Genomic DNA, 9432 nt, shown 5'->3' with positions numbered 1-9432 from the left:
CCACTACAGATAAGATGGGCCAGGTACTCAACTGTTTCTGCAGTTTGTCGTCAGAAATGAAATTACTGGAAAGGCACACTTTCTTTTTTTTTTAAGATTTTATTTATTTATTTTTTAGAGAGGGGAGGGAGGAAGAAAGAGAGAGAGAGAGAAACATCAATGTGCGGTTGCTGGGGATCATGGCCTGCAACCCAGGCATGTGCCCTGACTGGGAATCGAACCTGCGATGCTTTGGTTCGCAGCCTGCGCTCAATCCACTGAACTATGCCAGCCAGGGCAAGGTTCACTTTCTATGCCATGTGCTTCTAATGTATTTTGTAATCAGAATGAGAAACTAAAGCTTTTTTCTGGTCCCCCCAACCCAGTGCCACCTGGCTATATGAGCTCCAGGCTAAGCTGCTGTCATTTCCTTCCCAACTCCTTCACGATCATCATCCAGGACCTCACCAGGCACAAAGAGATGTTCTCCCACATCCACAGCATCTGGGAGATTGCAGTCAGACTGTGCCTGGAGCCGGAGGGGAAGATGGTCAGTAGGACAGAGGTGACATGGATGACTCACTCAGTGGTGGAAATGCCTCCGCTGAGGACCCCAAGGGCACAGTAGTCACTGGTGTTGGTATTGTCACAAACCATTATTTGCAGGAAACTCGCTTCACAAAAGAAGCCTACAGGAAGCACATCAAAGCCCTGGCCAGGTGGCTCAGCTGGTTGGAGTGTTGTCCTGCATACCGAATGGTTGCAGGTTTGTCTGGTCAGGCATACTGGAGGCAGCCGATTGATGTTTCTCTCTCCCCCTCTATCTCTAAAATCAATGAACATATTAAACCATTACAAAGATAAAGAAGTACATCAAAGATTACATGAAATCAATCAAAGGGAAATGAGAAAAGACCAGAAAGAGTAAAGCCTTTTATGACAGGGGCTGCAGAACAAAGTAAGCATGCCATTGCTAATCTCAAACATTACCAGCTCTTTATAGGTGTAAATATGAATCGAGATGCCATGGTTGTTCTGTGGGACTATGGTTGAGCGTGCTGGGACCGTGTATATGATTCTCAATAAGGATGGTTTAGAAATGGACAAATGTTAACAAATCTGGCAATTTGGATCTATCATCTGTCAGAGCCTACTTTAAAAAAAGAACCCTTCCCTCACCCCCACTTCAATAACTAGAGGGATCAGGGAGCCCCATATCCCAGTGTGGGGTGGGGGTGAGGGGCTGGGCACACAGATCTGCCCCCAAACTGAAGGTGACACTGGTATCCAGTGGTGGGAAAAACAGGTTTATGAGCCTCGAAACCCCCTGAGATGAGGAAGGAATATCCATAAAATCCAGGATTGCTAGAAAGCCACAGACTTGCTTCTCCAAAGTACTGAATAGAGAATGGAGAATACAGAATCAGAAGTGCAATTCATAGCACTGGGAGTGACAAAGGAACAGGCCATGTGTGCATGTCCTGAAAACTGGAAAATAGCCACATCATCCCAACGTGTTACGTTCCAGGTGCTGAACTAGGCAATTTGCTCTTATTATTTCATTTAATCCTCATAATGACCCAAGAAGACAGGTATTACCACCTTATTTTGTGGAGGAAATTCTCGTATGTTTAGCATGTGCCCCAAGTAACACAGCTGAACCGGGTTGTACCCGACTCAGGAGGACGAACGTGACTACTATGTCAGCAGCTTTCGAACTTCAGTTTGACTGAGACCCACAGTAAGAGACGTATTTTAGATCTTAGCCCAGCACATGTAGATGTGCATGCACTTATTACCTCTGTGTGTTCCCTAATATTTTTAATTCTATTTTTTACACTTCATTTCAAAGGAAGTGCTGGTCATGACCCACTAAATGATTTTTATAATTTGTTAATTGGACAGGACCCCCCAGCTGGAGAAAAAACATTGCCACATCAGGCAGTGGACCCCAAAAGAGGGCTTTCCTAGACTCCCCTGAATTGCTGGGTGAAGGGAAAATACCCTCCTTGGATAAACAATGAGAACTGTCAGCTCATGTTCTTGAATGAACTGGTCCTGATAAACTCCATCACAACCGAGAGAACTTGCCTCCCAGACTTTTGAGGAGGAGTGCTACACTGACGCTGGCAGCAAACTGTGAACAAATAATTTAAAAAACAGGAAGGGGAGCTGCATGCATTCCCAAGGAACAATTCAGGCCAGATTGACCTCCTCTGTGTGAAATACTTCCAAGAGTACTGTAGACACGATGTACTTGAATTTCAGCAAAATATTTGACTAATTTCCTAACAATCCCAAGGATAATTTGGAAAACAGAGGATGGTTTGTGGTTCAGTAAATTTATTCCTGTTTGACACCTATCCCAAATAGGGCTCAAAAGAGACAATTAGTGAGGGAGTTCTTTGTCAAACCAAAAACACTGAACAAGTGTATGTTATAATTTCTAACATGTATTTAATTACATCTGTCTCCTCCATTTGAAGGTGAACCCTTTCAGGGAGAAGAACTCATCTCATTTGCCACCTCTGTCTTCCCAGCACTGAGCCCAGCTCAGGCATTGCATGCTCCTTAAGAACATTTATGGAACTTCTGGCCAAGATTGAGGTGCAGGTATATATGCTTTGCTTCCTTGTACAATCAAAAAAAGAGACAACAACCAATTTAAAATAAAATTTAAAAAAAAGAAAAAACGGAACTGCCAGAAAAATCAAACTGCATGGAAGTCTGACAACCAAGGAGTTAAAGAAGAAACATTCATCTAGACCAGTAGGAGGGGCAGAGAGCCAGGAGCCAGGGTGGGGAGGACCCCCCGCAAAGCATCACCTGGAGGACTTGGCAGTCCCACATTAGCATGTGGATAAACCGGGAGGAACAACTGGGGAGCAAGACAGACCACACAACCCAGGGTGGGTCCTTTGTGACAAGTATCACAAAGAAATAAACATGCAAGTCTAGGAAGCTCAGACAGTCCCAAACAAGTTGGACTGAAGGAGGAACACAGGAAGACACATCATAATTAAATTACCAAAGATGAAAGAAGAGAATCTTTTTGTTGTTGTTGTTGTTGTTGTTCCACTTATTTATGCATCATTGCTAGATTCTTTCATTAAGTATGCTTTATTGATTATGCTATTACAGTTGCCCATTTTTCTCCCCCTTATGCCCTTCTGCCCTGCACCCCACTCCCACAAGCATCCTCACCCCCTTAGTTCATGTCCATGGGTCATACATATAATTTATTTGGCTTCTCCATTTCCTATATTACTCTTAACCTCTCCCTGTCTATTTTGTACCTACCATTTATGCTTCTTATTCCCTGTACCTTTTCCCCCATTGTGTTTTCTCCCCACTCTCCACTGATAACCCTCCATGTGAACCCCATTTCTGTGATTCTGTTCCTTTTCTAGTTGTTTGCTTAGTTTGTTTTGGTTTCTGGGTTGTTGTTGTTTTTTTTGGTTCATTTGTTGATACTTTTGAGTTTGTTGTCATTTTGCTGTTTATAGTGGGTTTTTTTTTTAAAGATTTTATCTATTTTAGATGAAGGGAAGGGGAAAGAGAAAGAGGGAGAGAAACATCAATGTGTGGTTGCCTCTTGTGTGCCTCCTACTGGGGAACTGGCCTGCAACCCAGACATGTGTCCCGACGGGGAATCAAACCAGCGACCCTTTGGTTCACAGGTTGGCACTCAATCCCCCAAGCCACACCAGCCAGGGCTGTTCATAGTTTTGATCATCTTCATTTTCTTAGATAAGTCCCTTTAACATTTCATGTAATAAGGGCTTGGTGATGATGAACTCTTTTAGCTTGACCTTACCCGGGAAGCACTTTATCTGCCCTTCCATTCTAAATGAAAGCTTTGCTGGATAGAATAATCTTGGATGTAGGTCCTAGCCTGTCATGATTGTGAATACTTCTTTCCAGTCCCTTCTTGCCTGCAAGGTTTCTTTTGAGACCTTTCTTTTCAGCTGATAGTCTTACCAGAACTTCTTTGTAGGTAACTGTCCCCTTTTCTCTTGCTGCTCTTAAGAGTCTCTCCTTATCTTTGATCTTGGGAAATGGAATCATGGTGTGCCTTGGTGTGTGCTTCTTTGGGTCCAACTTTTTTGGGACTCTCCGAGCTTCTGGAACTTCATGGAGGTCTATTTCCTTTGCCAGACTGGGGGAGTTTTCTTCATTATTTTTTCAAATATGTTTTCAATTTCTTGCTCTTCGTCTTCTCCTTCTGGCACCCCTATGCTCTGGATGTTGAAATGTTTGAAGTTGTCCTGGAGGTTTGTAAGCCTCTCCTCATTTTTTAAATTCTTATTTCTTCATTCTGTTCTGTTTGAATGTTTAGTTCTTCCTTCTGTTCCTAATTATTGATTTGAGTACCAGTTTCCTTCCATTCACTCTTGATTCCCTATATATTTTTTTAATTTCACTTTGCATAGCTTTCACTTTTCCCTCTGTTTTGTGACCATACTCGACCATTTCTGTGAGCATCCCAATTACCGTTTTTAGAACTCTGCATCTAATAAGTTGCTTATCTCTTCATCACTTAGTTCTACTTTTGGAGTTTCAATCTGTTCTTTCATTTAGGCCATATTTCTTTGTCTCAGTGTATCTTTTACATTGTAAGGGGTGGAGCCTTAGGTATTAGTCAGGACAGGGCAACTCACATTGCTGTGTTGTGGCACTGTATGTAGGGGAGGTATCAGAGAGGGAACAGTGCCACTTGCTCGTCTCTTGTCCCACTTTCAGTCACTTCCCCCATTACCTACAAGCAATTTGGACCCTTCTGGTGCTGATTCCTGGGTGAGTGGGTTTCTATACAACCTAGGACACTGTGGGTCTCTCCAACAAACTTTACTGTGAGGCTGGGAGTTTCCATTGCAACACCCACAGGTCTTTACAGCCACAGGTTTGAGGCTTTCTTTTCCCATGCTGGAACCCTGGGTTGTGCGGTCTGTCTTGCTCCCCAGTTGTTCCTCCCGGTTTATCTGCATGCTAATGTGGGACTGCCAAGTCCTCCAGGTGCTGCCTTGTGGGGGTCCTCTCCACCCTGGCTCCTGACTCTCTGCCCCTCCTACTGGTCTAGATGAATGTTTCTTCTTTAACTCCTTGGTTGTCAGATTTCCATGCAGTTTGATTTTTTCTGGCAGCTCTGTTTGTGTGTGTGTGTGTGTGTGTGTTTAATTTTAAATTGGTTGTTGTCCTTCTTTTGGTTGTGTGAGGAGACAAAGTGTATCTACATATGCCTCCATCTTGGCTGGAAGTTCAGGAGAGAATCTTAAAAGCAGCAAGAGAAAATGGGATAGTTACCTGCAAAGGAGTTCCCATATGACTATCAGCTGACTTCTCAAAAGAAACCTTACAGGCAAGAAGGGGCTGGAAAGAAGTATTCAAAGTTATGACAGGCTAGGACCTACGTCCAAGATTACATGTTCCAGCAAAACTATCATTTAGGGTGGAAGGGCAGATAAAGTACTTCCCAGATAAGGTCAAGTGAAAGGGGTTCATCATCACCAAGCCTTTATTATATGAAATGTTAAAGGGATTTACCTAAGAAAAAGATAAAAACTATGACAGTAAAATAACAACAAACTCACAATTATTAAACTGAATTTTAATAATCAAAAACCAAAACAAACTAAGTCAACAACTAGAACAGGAACACAGTCACAGAAATGGAGATCACATGGAGGGTTATCAGCAGGGAGCGGGAGAGGGGAGAATGGGGGACAAGGTATAGGTAGTAAGAAGCCTAACTGGTAGGTACAAAATAGACGGGGAGGTTAAGAAGAGTATAGGAAATGGAGAAGTGAAAGAACTTATATGTATGACCCATGGACTTGAACTAAGAGGATTAGGAATGCTGGAGGGACATGGGTGCAGGGCGGAGGGGGATAAAGGGGAGGAAACATGGGGCAACTGTAATAGCATAATCAATAAAATATGCTTAAAAAAAGAATGTTTGGTGGAATGTTATCACTAATTTATCAGTGTCTACCTGAATGAGGCCTCCAGCCCAGGACCCAGTCCAGGGCTCTGGCCTTAGTCCTTTCATGTCCCATGTCTTACCAGTTACTTGGACAGGAGAATGGATGGATGACATAGTATCCATCCAAGTTCCAGGTGGAAAACACTAGGACAGCCAAAGTGTTGGATGATAGAATCAATGTCCAAAAATAACAGGAGACTGGCATGGCAGGCTGAAGCAAGATGAAGCATAATAGATCTGCACTCTGCCTGAAGATCTAAAACAACTTCACAAGCACAGAAGAAGGAGGTATATGTTTAGCAGCAAGACATGTGAGGGACTTGTGCTTTTTATTGGGAACTGATAAATGAAGCAACTTGTGAAAACACAACCTGGTGAACAACAGAGGCACGTCAGAGACCCACTGTTTTGTGCAGGTCAAATGGTGCTGGAAGAACTGGTTTTGTCTGAACTGTTATTAAGGACAGTACTGACACATTTCAAACTTTCCAGAGGAGAAAAATGTGTTGAATTTGCCTGTATCAAAGTTGAGGATTTATGTTCAGTAAAGATCAGCATAAAAGTACTGATTGGATGGATAACAGACTAGGAAAAGACATTATATAAAATTAACACAGAATTTGTAGCTAGAGTATTTAAGGAACACCTGCAAATCAAGAAGAGAAAAACAGGAAACTGTGAAGAGTGCACAGGGAACACATAGGCATTTCACACAAGAGGAAATGTGAAATGCTACCCCTATAAGAAGAGGTGCTGGGATTCACCACTAATCAAAGAAGTGCAAATTAAAACAACAGGACATCTTTTCCTGATAATAGCAAGAACACTCTCCAGCAACCCTCCTGCTGAAAACAAGAAATAATATAGGAAAAATGTTGACAACATCCTCTGTATAGAACTGACAGGATGGGACAGCATCACTCTGTAGGTCACAGGAACCAAGGAGGGGGCAGACAGGGCCTCTCATTCACATCTTCTGCCTAACAGGAGAGAGTGAACTCACCTTTTCATGGTCTCCTCAGGTGACTAGTTCTCCATCACAGCCCAGGGCCTACCCAAAGGGAGATGGGAAGTCTACCAGGAGACCCATTCCCCCTAGTAAACCAGGATGAGGGTAAACTAGAAGTGTATCAACCTGCCAAAATCACAGCCTCCCTCTGCCTGGGTGACCCAGGGATTCCCAAGCCTTGCCCTGGGTAACTCAGCATGGACAATGCTCCCAGCTCCTGGAAGAAGCAAACACAAATTCTCTGTGGAGGAAATTACCTTCATTCTGGCCCTCAAATTATTGCTATAAATAATTTTTCAAATATAATGACCAGCATATGAGACACAATTTCCTTGTGTCTCGACTCAAAGATAACTCGAGACTCAAGGAAATTGGGCTCCAGCCCACTGACTCAGAAGCCTAATTTCAGGGGCTCCCAGACTCCAAATCTGACACCTGGGGGCAGGGGTGGCACAGAGTGTGGCCATCAGCAGCTGTGTGCCCCAGGGCATAGGGGATAGTGTGGGTACATGTGGGTGCCACCAGAGTGCTGGAAAGTTCTCCCTGGTAGAGTTAGTCAAGTTTTGGGAAAATATTCTAACTTTTCAAAAAAAATGTGCTTGAGGAAGGGCTTGACACTTTTTTTTTTTTGAAGATTTTATTTATTTATTTTTAGGGAGGGAAGGAAGGTGGGGGGAGAGAGAGAGAGAGAGAGAGAGAGAGAGAGAGAGACATCAATGTGCGGTCGCTGGGGGTTATGGCCTGCAACCCAGGAATGTACCCTGGCTGGGAATCGAACCTGGGACACTTTGGTTCCCAGCCCGCGCTCAATCCACTGAGCTACGCTAGCCAGGGCTTGACACTTTTTTTAATAACCCAACCTAAAGACTTTAGATATGGAGCTGTTGAATACCGATTATAAAATAGGTAAATTTATTATTTTAAAGAAATAGGTTGAGTATATCTTCAAGAAATAGGAAACTAGAAAAAGTAGTATGATAGATTTTTTTGAAGAACCAAATTGAACTTCTAGAAATGATAAATCCAATAAATGAAATGAAAAACTCATGTCAGTGAGATAACCACTTTATACCAATTAGAGAGACAAAAGGTGGGAAATATTCAACATTGGCCAGGATTCAGGGAGGTGGAGAGGCACCTGTAGTGCTTCCTGTAATCAGCATATGTGCCCACTGTCACCTAGCAGTCCTGACCCTGGGTCCTGACACATGCAGAAGCCTGTGCAAAAAGTAGCGTGAGAACCTTCATCCCCGGCTTGTCCAAGGTGAACACCCTGGTGTAGGTGGCAGCGGCTTTATTAAGACACATATGGAAGGAATGTTTTCATTTGGAATAATTCACTCTGTAACTTGTGGAAACTGAAAAAAGGAAAAAAGCTTCTCTTCCTTTTTAAAAATTATATTTTACTGTTTATGCTGTTACAGTTGTCCCAATTTTCCCCCTTCCCCCCTCCACCCAGCCCCCCACTCCCTCAGGCAATCTCCACATCATTGTCCATGCCCATCAGTCATGCATATATGTTCTTCGGCTACTATTAGGTTCGCCAAAATCTTCATTTAGTTTTTTCTGTATAATGGCTCTAGCAGTGCTTAGTTGTCTTTAACTTCATTCGAAACAATTTTGTTAAATTCTATTGTGGCTGCTTTCATATCAGTGTGCATTTTAAAAAAGTTATCAAAACTGGTGAATTTTTGTACAGCTATTTTAATGTTGAAGATGGAAGAAAGCACACAACATTTTTGGTGTATTATGCTTTATTATTTCAAGAAAGGTAAAAATGGAAAAAAAAAAGATTTGTGCAGTGTGTATGGGGAAGGCACTGGGACTGATTGAATGTGTCAAAAGTGGTTTGTGAAGTTTCTTAGTATTATTGACATTCTGGCCAAATAATTCTTTGTTGTGGGATTATCTTATCCATTGGAAAATGTTTAGCAGCACCCCTGGCCTCTACCCACAAGAAGCCAATAGCAGAAGATAGCCAACATACTCAAAATATCCAAATCAATGAACTTGTTAGTGAAAATGAAAAATGTGCCTTTTATTTTTATGGAAAAAACTAAACAGACTTTTTGGCCAACCCAATATATTCCTTATGCTGTACTTTACATCCTCATGACTGTTCTGTAACTACCAACTTGTACTTCCTAATCCTGTCACCTAGTATGCCCATCTCACCACCTCCCTCCCATCTGCCAACCACAAAAACACTCTCTGTGTCTGTCTGTGCTGTTTCTGTTCTGCTTGATTGTTTGTTTTCTTTAGATTCAATTTTTGATAGATATGTATTTATTGCCATTTTATTGCTCATATTTTTATATTCTTCTTAAAGAAGACCCTTTAACATTTCATATAATACTGGTTTTGTGGTGATGAACTCCTTCAGCTTTTTCTTGTATGGGAAGTTCTTTATCTGTCCTTTGATTCTACATGATAATTTTACTGGGCAGAGTAATCTTGGTTG

The 9432-nt window shown here is 42.3% G+C and overlaps 1 pseudogene; it reads left to right on the top strand.

Annotated features, from left to right (window-relative positions):
* The first annotated feature begins 433 nt into the window (after window positions 1–433).
* On the top strand, window positions 434–1148 carry LOC114495470 (annotated as a pseudogene).
* The last annotated feature ends 8284 nt before the right edge of the window (window positions 1149–9432 follow it).

This window comes from Phyllostomus discolor, chromosome 4 (assembly GCF_004126475.2).
Source record: "Phyllostomus discolor isolate MPI-MPIP mPhyDis1 chromosome 4, mPhyDis1.pri.v3, whole genome shotgun sequence".
NCBI lineage: Eukaryota > Metazoa > Chordata > Mammalia > Chiroptera > Phyllostomidae > Phyllostomus > Phyllostomus discolor.
Note: the sequence above shows the minus strand (reverse complement) of the source record. Positions and strands in the feature narration are given on the sequence as shown.